Source organism: Heterocephalus glaber, unplaced genomic scaffold (assembly GCF_053883595.1).
Source record: "Heterocephalus glaber isolate CG9 unplaced genomic scaffold, H.glaber_assembly_v1.0 deba00000331, whole genome shotgun sequence".
In the NCBI taxonomy this organism is placed as follows: domain Eukaryota; kingdom Metazoa; phylum Chordata; class Mammalia; order Rodentia; family Bathyergidae; genus Heterocephalus; species Heterocephalus glaber.
Genome location: NW_028258142.1, coordinates 6,111,664 through 6,123,487, shown reverse-complemented (window position 1 = coordinate 6,123,487; position 11,824 = coordinate 6,111,664). Strand labels below are relative to the sequence as shown.

At 41.3% G+C, this 11,824-nt stretch overlaps 1 pseudogene; it reads left to right on the top strand.

Annotated features, from left to right (window-relative positions):
* Positions 1-1,749: 1,749 nt before the first annotated feature.
* LOC101721910 (phosphatidylinositide 4-phosphatase SAC2-like) lies at positions 1,750-3,576 on the top strand (annotated as a pseudogene).
* Positions 3,577-11,824: the final 8,248 nt, after the last annotated feature.

The window sequence follows — 11,824 nt, the reverse complement described above, 5'->3', positions numbered from 1 at the left end:
CAATTTGTCCTGCTCATGTTCAATCCAATAGGAAACAAATGTCTTACAGAGAAATAAAACTGTTCAGCCTTCCCAGGAGCATTTGACAACTGAACCCCATCTAATAAAATCTTTAATTGAGACCTTGCCTTCAGTCGTATTGAGGGAATTGTTCAATCCACCAAATTGAAGGGGAAGTTTATATTACTATTTCTGCCTTAGGTCAGACTGCTGTAACAGAGTACTACAGGCTAGATGATTCAAACAGTAAGTTTTGAGAGGTTGAAGTTCTGAGAATAGGGGGTTAGCATGGGCAGATTCTGCTGAGGGATCTCTTCCTGCTATCAGATAGCCACCTTCTCATACCCTCTGGTAGAGAGGTCTATTTTCTTCATCCTGTTAGAAGAGTAATGATCTCAGTCATGAGACTCCACCTTCCTGATCTAATTACTGCCCACACGCCCTGCCTCCTAGTACCATCATTTTGGGGATTTACCATATGAATTTTGTGTGGTGGATGCAAACATTCAGACCTCAGCAGTTACCCTGTGTCCCAAGTCTTAGTAGACCACATACAAAGGAAGGACACAGTTGCTCTCTGTGCATACCTTATAGCAACACAACTCCTCAGTCGGCTTGATGCAATAAATGTGCCCACCAGCAGGGTCTCCCATGATTTCCCTGTCTCCAGTGAGGTAACTCAGAGCTTCACACTGACCCAGGTCTCCCAGCCCTGCCCTTAGCTTCAGTACCTGAGGGCACCAATACTTCCAAAGCTAAGTCCTGAGCCCCAGGGTGCTGCTGGCCTTGGCAGGAGAGTGGGCTGTGGCAAAGTGACTCTGCTAGAGCAGTGTCAGCATTCAACGCATTTGCTGCAGGCTCCATATCGGTGCAGGCTGGTCTTGACTGAGCTGCAAGGGATCCATCGACAGATGGAAGGACGGACGGACAGACAGACTCACCATGCTGCACTCCCACAGTCCTCCACCACTTGCTCAGTGGGCTCCCACCGCCCATGCTGTTCAGCCCAAGTCTGATGGTGTTGTGGCCATGACTTTCAAGAATTTTCTCCTTTTTGCAGGACTCATGGTTAAAGTACCTGTCGGACTATATTTTTCTCGTAAATTACTTCTTTTCCAAAGTCTGTTGTTAATGTCCCCTGAAGACAGCAGTGCTGGCAATTTTTGTCTTCATAGCGTGGAAAGAGGGTTTGCCTCAGTGACGGGAAAACAAAAATGAATAGAGCAGCTTCAAGAGCTGCAAACGCCTTTTAGTCCTTATTTACACTTTCGGTTTCTCACACTAGAGAAACTATTTGGTATTTACACATGTGTGTCCTATTTATTTCACTTAAGAGTATGTAAAGGTGCATATCTACAGTGATGAATGTCATTATATTGTACACCTAAAATGTACCAATAAAAGGATATATATATATATATATATAAAAGAGCTGCAAATGCTGGGGGGTGGGGAAGTACCTACAGGGTTTGTTTTCTTTCTTTTTTGTTCGTATTAAATGTGCTTTTCTTTTTCTTTAAAGGGGAGGGGAATTAAATATTTGCGGCAGCTAAGACTTCAGTAAAAATGCGGGTTGCGGGGAGGACTGACATTTTTGACCGCCTGTTACATGCCAAGTGCTTTTCATTAAGAACATAATGTTTTTGACTGAGGGTTGTGTTTGACTGATGTAAATATTTATGCCTAAATAGGATGCTAGGATGAAAGTAACACTGTAATTAGTAGGAGTAGAACTTACTTCATACCAATATGTGTCGTGTTTTAATTTTTATGGCTTGGCTCAAGCAACAATTTTCAGAATGCAGTGGCTATGCTGTGTGAATGTGCTTGGCAGAGAATACAGATGAAAATGAAAATACCTAATTCCCTGTGTCATGTTTGTTTAGCCTCATTGATGCTAGTCATAGAGATGTGGATGTGCTGTTATTGCTTTCTAACTCTGCCTACTACATGGCCTATTATGATGGTGAAGTGGATAAAGTAAACCAGTATCAATGACAAAGTCTAGAAAACCTGGAAAAAATAGAAATAGGCCCTGAACCCACTCTTTTTGGTAAGTGAAAGTTTTCCTGCATGCGACTGCACTACAGATATAAAGAAGCAAGTGGTTATTTCCACACACTGAGAGCTGTACCACGTAATCCAGAAGAAAAAGGAAAAGACCCTCTTCAGTGCATTGCAGAGATGTTGCAGATCACTAAGCAAACTGTAGGACTGGATGGGCCCATAATCGAGAGAAAACTCGAGAGGAAGAGCAGTAAATCTCATGAAGGAATCATTGGTATCAGATCTCAAAACCAAGCCTCTTTGGCCCAGGGGAAGAATTTTTTTTTTTTTCTTTGGTACCAGGGATTGAACTCGGGACCTTGCGCTTGCAAGGCAGGCGGCGGAACCACTGAGCTAAATCCCTGGCCCTGGGAAGAATTTTTTAATGAGCAAATTTTCCTCTCTAAATCAAAAAGTGAAACAGACCAAATCCAATGTAAATATTGGCAACCTATGAAAATTAGGAAACTTTACAAAACCTGCAATGAAAGTTAATTTTCTAAAACTAAACTTAAAAGTCAACCTTTGGAAATCAGATAGTAGTCTTGAGACTATAGAAAACTCAGGAGTGATGGATAATAAGGTCCAGGCAGAGTCTGATAAGGACATGTCTTCAGATGACTCATACCACTCTGATGAATTCCTTAACAAAAGCCAGACGAAGAAAAGCAGCTAGCTAATTCTTTAGAGAGTGTAGGGCCAATCAATTATGTTCTTCCTAGTTGTGGTATTATTGCTTCAGCACCTTGATCAGGCAGATGATTTCAGTCTATTAGCAGCACTGATATTAGCATCATCCTCCTTCAGAGGTCACTGTTGCTCATGGAAGTGGGCTTGGAAGAGGCCAGGAGTCTCCTTTGAATAAGAGCCCTTCTGACAACATACACATATTGACTGGCTTTGATAAGCCTATGGATATTTACTGCCACAGACTTGTCCAAGATGCACAAAACAAAATGACTGAGCCATCAGAGACCAAGTCTGTGTTTCAGCAAGCTAGTGAGGAAGGAAATCAAATGACCAATCAAGTCTCTAATGAAGAAACTCAATCAGAATCAACAGAACAGACACCTTCTCGGCCATCTCATTTAGGTGTATCTTCTGGGACAGGCCCCCAGTTTTTGTCAGTTGAACCAGTTCACTCAGTTGTATCTCAAAAGACTCCCAACTCTGGTCTTAGCATGGAACTTGAGGCAGGGTGTCGTGTAACTCCTTCCCCTTCTGAGAGCAGGAGAAGCAGAGCAGTCTCTCCCTTTGCAAAGATTCGCAGCCTCATGGTCCAGGTTGCTAGTATTACCCAAGCTGGGTTCACCCATGGGATAAACCTGGCAGTAGCCAAAGTCCAGAAGAGTCCTGCAAGGGCCGGGGATTTAGCTCGGTGGTTCCGCCACCTGCCTCACAAGTGGAAGGACCTGAGTTCAATCTCCGGTACTGAAAAAAAAAAAGAGTCCTGCAGAACCTGAAGTAGTTAATGAAGTCCAACAAAATGAACTTAAAAATATGTTTACACAATGCCAAAATGAATAATCCAGATTTAGATTTTAGCCACAAAGAATCTTGTGGGTTTTATTCAAAAATGTTTTCACAAGGGCCAGGGATTTAGCTCAGTGGTTTCACTGCCTGCTGCGCAAGTGCAAGGACCCGAGTTCGATCCCCAGTACCAAAAAAAAAAAAAATGTTTTCACATATTAGGTTATTTTAACTTGTATTGTTTGAATCTAGGGATCACCAATTCTGGTTATTGGGAAGGGTTTTCAGAGGAGGCTGAATTTGAATAGATTTCCAGATTTGAGAGCCAAGACTCTAGGTGTGTCATCTTACATTGTGTAGACCTGAGTAGCATATACACTACAAAACTACAGAGCAGTTTATTCATTTGAAAGTAATTCAGGAACAGGTCATTTTGGTATAGAACCTGAAGTGGGTTTTTTGCGGGGAAGGGGTGATGAAGTATAGGAAGTAGACACAAGGAATGGACATGGGCCCATTTGAGAGTAACATTTTTGCCAGTTCATTCCTGTTTATTACCTCTACAAGGTACCATTTAGTTTAGTGAACTTAGTATGGAGAAGCATATGAATATCAAAAATTTTGATGGCTTAACCATTCCCTATGAAGAGTTGAGGATTACTGATGCTATAGCTAAAAATTCACTTGATCCTAACTTGCCCCATATTCTACTTGAACAAATCATTCTGCCACCTGTGGTCTTCAAAATTGAGACACGCTGACTTGCCTGTCATAAAGTAAAACCAGTGCATCAAATATATCTGGCGGTACCCATTTTATCTTGCTTTATCTTTATCTTTAAAGAATGTATTGGCTACTAGAAATTCTGAAAGTCTTTAAGTTTTAACTTTTCCAGGACATCCCTCAACATCTAGTGCACACTACCCCAAGTTGTGAAAATTTGGTTTGAAACACTGTTGTGTGAAAACTGGTTTTACAATGATAATCCTGACCATGGAGAGCCAGAGCCTCCTTATAACCAACCCACACAGGAAGAAAGCTGCACAGCACAGTCCAGCAAGTATTGGTTTCTCTGATATCTTTAGAGCCTTACTCTGTCGAAGTGATTCTCAGCTGAACATTACGTCTGCTGTAACTTTGATAAACATTCCGTTTTTGTTATTTATTAGTGGTATTTTCTTGATGTGTCAAATCTTGTGACTATTAAACTACTAGTAATTTTTTTAAAAAGTGATTCTGCTGGTGTGGGCCTCACCCCATTAGCCGTGGTGCTCAGATCCATCTGTGCCCCGTTCCTGCATATTCATCCTGCTTTTGGCCACTTGACTCCAAGTCCAGCTGGACCTGTAGTTCCAAAGAAGGAAATCCTTCCTGTGAAACCTCATGAACAGATAGAGCCCCCAAGGAGCTGTGATGGAGAAGAAATGCTCATCTATCCCCTGACCCCAGGTTCTTTACAGACACCACCTCCCAATGACCCACTGCACTCAGGAAGGCAAACTTTTATTCTTTTATTCTTTTATTCTTTCCTCAACTTACCTGGCCTAAAGGCACCTGTGGACTTTGAGAGTCCTGATGCTCTGGCTACACCCCTGGCCTATTACCTGGAACTTCTGGGGCTATGGGGGACAAAAGTCTTTTATGCGTCCCAAGGATTTTCCATGGCTGAGATAGTCCTCAAAGATGATCCAGGGCCCAGACTAAAAGTAATAGTGGAACTGTTAATACAGTTTCTTTCCTTTTTTGCTGATATAGTTTCTTAAATTTTATTTTGTGTAAAATGAAATACAGTAGAAAGCTAAGTTGGATTTAAAAACTGGACAACATGACTTAACTGAGAAGGAGCTTCCAGGAAGAAGTCTATACATCATCTGGATGGCAAGTCCAGCAGCACCTGTACCTATGGTGGTGGATGACAGCTGCCCTGTGGGCAGTGCCATGTCCTTAGATACCCCAGGGCTGGATCTAGGTTTGTGGGACCTGAAGGTTTTGCAATTTAAGAGATCTTTTTTTAAAAGAAGCATAAAACTATAAATGAAAAATTTGGGCACAAAAGTAAATGTTTGTTTAGAAGGGGCCTGTTGAAGGGGAACCCTGAACCTTAAATTTTATGACAAATGATTTTTCCAATGAGACACAAAAATCTATAGGCTAGGGCCGGGGATTTAGCCCAGTGGTTCCGTCACCTGCCTCGCAAGCGCAAGGACCTGAGTTTGATCCCTTGTACCAAAAAAAAAAAAAAGAATAAACTGCCCTGGATTAGAAATAAGTGAAGCTATAAAAAATTATGGACTACCAAGTACGACATGTGAGAGTCATTTTGGCAGAAACCTGATGTAGGCTTTGACTACAGAGTGTAATTGTTGGTGGGCACACAATTCTAATATGTTTAATTCCCTGTATTTTAAATCTGAAGTAAGCTGCAGTAAGTGTTGTACGTTTATCAAACTCATCATTTGGTTCCTTTTGACATAATCTTTGCAAGATGAGAAAGCCAGGGAAGCAGGCTTCAGCATATAAGTGTTTTTTTCTGGATTATTAGTAAACATAACCCTCAAATGTTTAAATATCTTAAAATATAGAAGAGAAATGAATAATAGCATTCTTGTAGGATCAAGAGTTGATACAGATCAAGATGGCTGACCCCAGGCTCCCAGTGAGTCCAAACAGTTATCACCTTATAAAAGGTGATAAATCCAAAGTAGCATTGTTAGCATTGTTTCCAGGGTCCAAAATCAGTTGAAATCCTTACAACAGCTTGGAAATTCAAACACATTACCAACGTAGAATAGAGGCAGATAACAAAGATGAAAAATAAGCCTTCTTTATTCAAGCCAATGTTATAATGAGAGGTATGCACCTAAACAGAACCCAGTGGGCAAACAAGACAACTGGTTTCCTCATCCCTTATCCCAGACCTTTTCTCTGCTATAGGCTTAAAAGAGCACAGCTAGGGAGACCTAAAACTCTCCCTGTGCTCCCTGTAGCAGACTGGCCTACCAAGGTGCCTTCCCTGGCCCACAGTGCCCTCTGAGAGTTCCTTTCATGTGCTGGGTCACAGCAGGATTTCTATTCTCTTTTCACATATTCAGATATGTCCAATAACTACAAATGAAGTGCCACCTTTTCTCTTTCGTGAACAAGAAGTTAAAGCTTTTCTCTTTTAAATAGACTAAAGGACTTTGTCAAGCTGCACTTAGAAATGTCAAATGGGAATTAAACTACATTTGTAATTTCTTCCAAAGTAAAATTTTTTCAATGTTATAAGCTGTGTTGTTTAGCTTTCCTGTCAGTAGGACAAAATACCCGACACCCACAAATTAAAGGAGGAAAGGCTTGTTTGGCTCACAGGTTCAGAGGTTTCAGTCCATAGTAGGCTGGCTCTAAGGCAAAAAGAACATGGTGGAAGAGTGTAGCAGAGGAAAGCTCCTCCACTCATGGAAGCCAGGAAGCAGAGAGAAAGAGAGCCAGAGCAGAGATAATACTCTCCAAAGCTACATCCCCAGTGACCTACCTCCTCCAAGCACATTCATCTATGAGCTCATTACAGGATTAATCCACTGATGAATACAGTATCCTCATGGTCCAGTCACCTTCTTAAAGCCATGCTTTTGAACACATAAGCCTTTGGAGGGTCATTTTAGATCTAAGCCATTACAGGAGCAATAGTTTTTGTTGTTGTTGTTGTTGCTGTTTACCAGAAAAAGGCAAAAATTCATAAAACTCCTTGTCTGTCAGGCTCTGGTATGCTTCAAGGTGACATTTGTACAATTGTTGATAGAAACATCCCTCCTCCCAGGCACCTCACCCAGCTCTCAGCTTTGCACAATCTAAAGTTGAGTAAGTAAATGGGAAGGTAGCACAATACAGAAGGAATAATTCCTGCCATAGTGTTTGCTCTGAGGGTCACATGAAATCAAGAAGAAAATGCACTTCCTGAACTGTTAAACATTAGGAATCTTGGAAATGGCACTTTTAAAGGGAGTTTCTGCATTTTCCCTCAGATTTAGTTAATGTGGGAAATCTAAAAGGAAGTCACTACAATTCAATTTCAAACAAAAATCAAGATTTAATTTAAGGATAACTGAAATCCCAGGACCATTTGTAGGCTATTTAAATAACCATCACATACCTGGATGCCAGCTGGTCACAGCACTACACACCTAGTCAAAGAACTGGGGAGAGGGCTTTCTTCCTTTCAAAGACCATATCTATAGTAGAAATTTGGGCTTGCGTTAAAACTTTGTCAGGGATGGAGATTGTACTTTTTTGCCCTGGATCGAATTAGACCTGGGAGTATTTATAACCTGCAAAAGGAGAGTTTATACATGTATTCAGTGGTCCCATCTCAGTAATGAGGTAGTAACTATAACCTGGAGTCTCCAGCTTTCTCAGCCTATGGATATGTATATCCATATACATAAATGTGTGTATACATATGATATATATATAAAAATTTTGCAGGAAGAATGGAGAGAAGGAAAAGCGTTTTAACTTTTCTTTCAGGTGGCTACAGGTATAAACCTGTTAGAGAGGAAAATCTGAGGCAGGGAAGGAAAGACCCAAAGAAAGAGTAACTTTGTCTACTCATTTATTTGTTCATTTGCTCTCCAAATTCTAAGTTAGAGACTAGGCTAAGTTGGTACTTGAGATCAAAGCTCAGTGTTAGAGCTTTCTGTTGGCATGATAAAACTGTGATTTTCAGAACATTCTCTCCAAAAAGGGCATGTTGTGAAGATCTGCATGCCATATTGTATAAATTAAAGGCCAAGTTTTAAAGGGCTAGGAGTGTAGCTCAGTGGTAGGGCACTTGCCCAGCACACATAAAGCCCTGGATTTGATCCCCAGCACCTCAGAAAGAAATGTCAGGGGCTGGGGATTTATCTCAGTGGTTCCACCACCTGCCTTGAAAGCACAAGGTCCAGAGTTCGATCCCTGGTACAAAAAAAAAAAAAAAGGAAATGCCAAATGTTAAAAAAGAAAACCTAGCATGAAACTGATAACAATGGTTCCATTCAGACACATGGCAGCCAAACTGTATCACTAGTGGGAAAAACAATGGCTAAAAATAATTCTAGTAACAGAGAGAACACCCTGTCCAGAAAGCCAGACATGACAATACAAGACAAAAAGCCAGAATTGCATACTGAACATCAGCGCTAGCCACAGCCATATTTGCGCTGACTGCATGATGTTCTTATTGACCTTTGTAAATATTAGTGCAAACACCAATCTCTTACATCTTGACACTCTCCCAAGCTCTTTGAATTAAAAAACCTTTGGGATGCTGTAGGTAGATTTTACCAAATTCAAGAAAATTGCAGCAGATTTTATTAATTCATTAAGATGACTTTCTTCAACATAGAGTTAAGATATTACATGATTGCCAAAAATCAGGAGGTCTAGTAAAAAATAAAAGTTAAAATGGTTTTGGTGCTGTTGCTGCTGATATTGTTACTTTTGAGGGCAAGGGGTAAAGATGGTAGTCATTAGACAATTAGAGTTTTCTTATAGTAGTGGTTAAAAAACTCAGTGGGCTTGATTCCATCTGTTCGATTCCAACTGTCTGAAATGCCCACTGAACTCTGTCCAGGTTGACACCTCTAGATTCTGTGATAAAAATGCCACCCTGGAAACTATTCAGTCAAGAAGTAGTGCTGAGTCCAGGGGCAGCTGGCATCCTGATGATAAGAGTAGTTCTGTTTCTGCATATTATGGATTGAGTCCCAGTCCAGCTACCAAAACTGTGCAGAAGGAAGGTCTGGGAACTACGGCCTCACGCTGATTGCTGCTTTCCAGCTCTGTCACTAGTGAGCCACTGCAAACTGCAAACTCCCAGATGCTAAAAGTCCTTTCCTGAAGCGAATAGAATTAATATGAGAAAATGAAAAAATGGAAACAAAGTCTTTGTAAATGGGGAGGGATGGAGGGGTTGAAGGGAGGGCAGGGGAAGGGGGAAAAATAAGAACCAAGATAGATTAGGTAAAGGTGCAAATTTCCAAGGATGAATGCCATTATATTGTATACCTAAAATGTATCAATGATTGAAATGAATAATTGATAATCCAAAATATGAAGAAAAGGACCAAAGGGGTAGGGGAAGTGGAGGGGAAAGGAAAGAAGGGAAAGGAAAAATGATGAGAAATGGAAAAAATGGAAACAAAGTAGTTGTAAATAGGGAAGGGTGGAGGGCGTGAAGGGAGGGCAGGGGAAGGGGGAAAAAATAAGAACCAAGATACATCATGAAAAGGTACAAGTTCCCAATGAGAAATGTAAATGTGTTGTATACCTAAAATGTACCAATAAAAGAATTTAAAAAAATAAATAAAAGACCTTTCCTGTGACATGACCAGTATCTTGGGCCATAGAGACTGGCCATGGGAGTTCCACCAGCTCTGCAGCCCATCTGAGGAAAAGCTCCAGAGGGCCCACCGTGCCCACACCCTGTACCAGCAGTCTGCCATGCTGAGTGCCACGTGACCTGCCTCATAACCCAAACACAGCCATCAGTACATAGGCCAGTGGCCCCAAGAGAGCCTGGAACAAGTAATCTGCCAAGCAGGGGAGCTTTATTCCTAACGGTGACTTGCTAAACCAATCAAGCGCCGCTTAGGAGAAATCGCACCCTCAGACCCACAAAATGACTCTCTCATTATTGAAGTAGAAAATGGAATCAGAATCACAGGCAGCAAGAAGCAAAGACCTTACTGGCATGGGCTTCTCCGTAGCTGACAGTCATCAGGGAGCAGGCACAATGCCCAACACTAAGAAATTAAAAGAGAAAAGGTTTATTTTGGCTCATGTTTCAATCCATAGTTGGTGGTCTCCAAGCATAAAACAGTATGGCAAAAGAAAAACTGTTCACATTGTGGTGACAGGAAGGGAGATATACCCTTCTAGGCTCCGCCTCCAGGGACCAAATCTTTCTACCAGTCCCAACGTCCTGACAGCCCAGCCAAAAGGGCTCATGCTCTCATAGGTAGGGCTTTTTGAAGTTGAATGAATCATGGGAGCGATATAACTGAATTTGCTGTTAAGAAGTAGGGCCTGGTCGGATCAGGCAGGTTACTGGGTGCCTAATCTGGAAGGATTTATCTCCCTCCCTGGCTCCTCCCTTCTCCCTCTGCTTCCTGATGCCATAACATGAGTAGCTTTCCTGTCAGGCCCTTCCATCATGCTGTTTCTGTCTTGGATCCAGGTGACCAGGGACTGTAACCATGAGCCAAAATAAAATTACTCCTTTAAGTTGTGGGTGTCCCAGCAACAAAAAAGTGACTAAGACATCTGATTTTATTGTACTTTGCAGATACCATGTTTTTACAAATTGAAGGTTTGTGGCTACCCTGCATCCAGCAAGCCTGTCTGTGTCATTTTTCCAACAGCTCAGTTGATAACAATTTTTAGCAATAAAATATTTTTAAATTGAAGTGTGTATTTTTCTAGACTTAATGCTATTGCACAATTAATAGACTATAGTATAGACATAGTGTAGTGTAAACAGAATTTATGCCTTGGGAAATCAAAAAAAAGTTCATATGACCACTTCATTGTAATAGCTGCTTTATTACAGGGATCTAGAACACAACATATCTCTGACCTATGCCTGTGCTGGCTTTTGAAAGGTCCATGAGTTACACCAGTGAGGTCCTACAGGTCAAAGGGTATGTGAGCATTTGGGGCTGGAGCATTCGATTGGCTGATGCCATGGGAATGAATACAGAGCCAACTAGAATCCTGTAGACCTGGAGGGGTGAGGAGAGCTTAGCAATTTCTAAGGCTAGGCAAGCATAGTTGTTCCTAATCTCCCAACACTGTGCTTTCTTCTTTTTACCATCCTAATTAGCAATTATTCTCTAAGACACTCACCAGCTACTTCTCTGCATCCGGGTATCTGTAGAAAAACCATGCTTCCCGGAGTAGTTTCAGTTACCAAAAAAATTCTTCCAAAGTGGTAGGTGTTCCTATTCCCTGCGTGCTTAAAATGGGTTTATTACAACTCAGTGGAATTCTGGAGATTAAATTTTGTCTCACGCTGGGAACTGAAAATCACAGCAATTGAAAGAATGAACTAATGTTTTTCGAGTGGTTCAATAATGTTTGTATTCCCTAAATTCTACGAATATGTTCATATCATTCCTCTTTCAGAAGCTTCCAACTGCGGGTTACCCATCCCCGTACCTCACTGTTTTCTCTCTTAATGTCCTCGTCCTCTCTATTCCAGCAGAGAAGAGAAACATATTCATCTAGCCCCTTACACTAAAATCAGACTTAATTACTACGGAACATCTTACAGTGAACCCTTGGCCAA